This window comes from Petaurus breviceps, unplaced genomic scaffold, assembly GCF_028583685.1.
Source record: "Petaurus breviceps papuanus isolate PSGF00001 unplaced genomic scaffold, PetGlider_PUasm1.0 140, whole genome shotgun sequence".
In the NCBI taxonomy this organism is placed as follows: Eukaryota; Metazoa; Chordata; class Mammalia; order Diprotodontia; family Petauridae; genus Petaurus; species Petaurus breviceps.
In genome coordinates this window covers 52,250,989-52,255,019 of record NW_027185698.1, presented here as the reverse complement: position 1 = coordinate 52,255,019, position 4,031 = coordinate 52,250,989, and the positions used below count along the sequence as shown (strand labels likewise).

The 4,031-nt window shown below is 37.2% G+C and overlaps 1 pseudogene; it reads left to right on the top strand.

Moving 5' to 3' along the window:
* The first annotated feature begins 1,794 nt into the window (after positions 1 to 1,794).
* Positions 1,795 to 2,741, top strand: LOC138150069 (olfactory receptor 5P3-like; annotated as a pseudogene).
* Positions 2,742 to 4,031: the final 1,290 nt, after the last annotated feature.

Genomic DNA, 4,031 nt, shown 5'->3' with positions numbered 1-4,031 from the left:
TCCTGGGGAGTCATGGGATCAGAAACAAGACTCTAATGGATTGACATATGAGTGGGAGCAGAGGAAGTAGACTAAACAAGTTTAGAATTTTTTCCTGAGAGGTTATTGGGAAAGGAAGGAGATATAGTATGATGATGTGAAAGGATGTCAGGGTCAAATGGAAAATTGTACAGTATTGGACATATCTGATATACTTTTTAGGAGAAAGGGGAAAGCCCATAGATGAATAGATTAAAATTTAAAAGGGAATTTTTCCCTGGGTAAAGTTTAGGGTTGAACTAGGGGAGATGGAATTAATCGGAACAAAGAGGAAATGGTCCTGAGGAAAAGAAGGACAATATCTTTCTTAGAGATTTTTGCAATGACAAAAGGGGGTGATATTGAGGAGTTTTGAACTTCAGAAGAGAAAAGAAAAGGGAGCCCACAAGGACATCTTTTGTTAGGAAAATTGAATACCAAGTCCTCTCTTGAGAGGGAAAGCTAAAGTAGGAGATACTGAAAAATTCACTCAGTGCTCCACAAATTTTTGTTTAGGTAGGCCATTATTTTTTCTTGTGGTCAGTCATAAAGAGATGAACAATAGGCCCATAAGCGTGTTATAAGCAGTTTCTTCTTCAGCTGAGCAGTATCTCAATATTTTATGTTTTTCCTATTGGATTGAGAAGAAAATAAAATAAAATGAGTTTAGAGTTGGAAGTTATAAGATTTCAGGAAAAAAATATGTAAGATAATTTTTTTTTTGTTTCACTCTCAACAGTTATCAACAAATGGCCATCATTGGTCTTTAAAAGAAATGTAACATATATACAAGTAAAATTAGACTTCCTTTTTGTCTTTTTTGAATCCTCAAACTCTTTTGCTGTTACTCTTTCCTTCTCCCATTTCTATCACTACCCACTTATCTACCTCTCCTTGCTCATAGTTGGAGACTCTCCTTGTAAGTGATATGTATACTCAAGGAACAGAAATTAACAGTTCAGCCATGTCATAGAATGCTTGCATCATTCTGTACTTCTAGTCTGTCATATTTGAAACTGAACAAAATGGTGAACTGAGACAACTCTCTGAGCAAGATGCCATCTATTAGCAGGGCATGCTGCCTGTCAATAAATTGATCAATGGGTTGCCCCTATTAATGTCAACATCCCTGAGTTAGGGAACAGTTCCTCTTTTAAAGATTTTAGGGTATATAAAACAAAAGCAGAATAGGGTAGATGATGACATCACAACATGATTGATTGGAAGTTTGGTAATTAGGGCTAGCAATGACTACACCTATTTTCTCCTGGGAATAAAAAATGCTCATTTCTTGGGTGCAGGTACAAGATAATGCCCCAGACTTTTGGACAGGAAACCAGACATCCTTGACAGATAGCTTCAGGACATAGAGAGCTCAGACCTCACTCCCTTGCTTTCCCACATAGTCCTCAAGGCAGCTCATATCTCTAAGGCAAGAATATATCAGTGATAATCAGGGGATCTTAATTTTTAAACTTATCCCATTATAGGTCAGCTGAATTCTGAAATGATTTCAGAGGCAAAGAACCATGACTCAAGCAATTACAGGACAAAAGCAGTTACAGGATAAAACCGATTGTAAATAGATCAGCAAATAAATGGTATAGGATCAATCTGAGAGGTTGTTGGCAATGGTAGTATGATGAGCATGTAGGAGGTAGCCAGTGTATGTTTCCTGAACACATTAATAGACATATTAAAATATTAGTTCTGTGTTGTATTTTAATATCCTTTTCTTCTATCTAATAATAGGTCCTCTTTCCAAGACAGATATCCGGCAATAACTGTACTGCTATGACGGAATTAATTATTTTTGGGGCTAACAGATGATCCAACCCTTTGTATCATCCTCTTTGTGATGTTTGTGGGTGTCTATGTTGTCACATTAGTTGGTCATCCTACCATAACCATATTGATCAGAATGAGCTCCCAACTCCACACTCCAATGTATCTTTTCCTCAGTCACTTGGCAATTGTGGCTATTGGATATTCCTCGTCTGTCACACCTGTTATGCTCAAGAACTTCCTTGTGGACAAAACTATAATCTCTCTTGGAGGCTGTGTGGCCCAGATATTCTGTGGATCCACCTTTGGGACAGCTGAGTGTTTCCTGCAGCTTCTGATGGCCTATGATCAGTATATGGCCATCTGTAACCCCCTTCTATATTCTACCAACATATCTCCTAAGATCTGCACTCTATTACTCATCACATTCTCCCTGGGTAGTTGTTTAATTACTTGGACCTTCACTGGTTGCTTACTGACCAGGTCATTCTGTGGACCTAATGAGATTAGTCATTTTTTCTGTGATTATTCATCACTTTTGGAGCTTTCCTATCACCAAAATAATCTTGCTGAAATTCTTCCTGTTGCCTCTGCTGGGTCAATAATGATGATCACAGTGCTAATTATCATGATTTGTTATATATACATCCTCTTCTCAGTCCTGAACATAAGCTCTGCAGAGAGGAGAGCCAAAGTTTTCTCAACTTGTACCTCCCACCTCATCGCGGTCACCTTTTTCTATGGGACTCTTATATTCATTATGTGACGCCTAAGTCCAGTTACACCATGGATGAGATTCATGTGGTGTTTGTTTTCTACACTGTAATGATCCCCATGTTGAACCCCCAATCTACAATCTAAGGAAAAATGAAGTAAAAGGGGCCCTGAGAATACTGATGAGAAGGAAACTCCTGTTTTTCATGAATTCAACCCAATGAAGTATTTCTTAAATACATACTATATCCTAGGCAGAATGTTAGATTTGGGGATGAAAGGACAAACATCCAATATTCCTTGACTTGAAGGATCTAATATTCTATTGCTTATGATTAAATGACATCAGTAAATGTTCTTTAGGAAAGGTATATTTTCATTTTTATAGGTCAAATTTGTGAATTTAAATTTTGATTGCCAAGGTCTGAAAATACATATATGGTTCCACAAACATGGACCTCCTACCTCTTCAAAGGAGTAGAGAAAGGTGTCTTCTCAATGCTCTTATTTGAATCCATGATTATTTTTTGAAATCTTGAAACATTCATTATCTTTTGATTTGTTGGGATTCTTTCTATTTACATTGTTATAGTAATTGTGTGTTTTGTTTTCATGGCTCTGTATCAGATTATGTAAATCTGTTCTGTTTCTGTATTCATCATATTTGTTGTTGCTTATAGCACAGTAATATTTCACTATGTTCATCTGACATAATTTGCTTAGCCATTACTCAATCACTGGGCAACTGCTTAGTTTCCAGTTTTTTGCAACCACATAAGTCATGTGATAAATATTTTAGTATATGTGAAGACTTTCCTTTTGTCAATGAACTACACTTTGTGGCATTGTACCTGTAAATATATTCTCCCTCCTCTTTCCCCCCCACCCACTTGGGATAGTTCTTTATGAAGGGTGAAGAAGGAAAGATACTAGAAAAAATTTATGTCATTAAAAAAATAAAAGATATCAATAAAGAATCATTAAAAAAATAAAAATCTCCACAATGTGGCTGCTTCCTACCCTTCCAGTTTTATACTTTATTCCCATACATGCATTGTAGAATCTGGCTACACTGGACTATTTGCCTTTCCCCACAAATAACATTCCATCTTCTGTGCCTGCCTCACATGCCTGAAATGCTTTGTTTCCTCAACTCTGCTGGTTAGTTTCCCTGGATTTCCTCAGGACAACTCAAATCCCGGTCTGCAAAAAGCCTTTCTCAAGCTAATAGTAGCGCCCTCTCTAAGATGACCTTCCATCTACTATGTCTGTAATTTCTATGTACTTGGTTATTTCCATTATGTCTTTCCCAATAGAATATGAGCTCCTGGATGGCAGTGACTGTTTATTTTGTTTTGCTTTGATTTTCTTTGTATTCCATGCTACAGCATAGTGCCTGGCATACCCGTTGTTGTTCTTTAGTTGTTCAACTGTGTCTGATTCTTTTTGATCTGTGTGACCAGGGTCCCACTTCTGTTAATGTCCCTGATCACTCTGGGACTGCTACCCAGAAT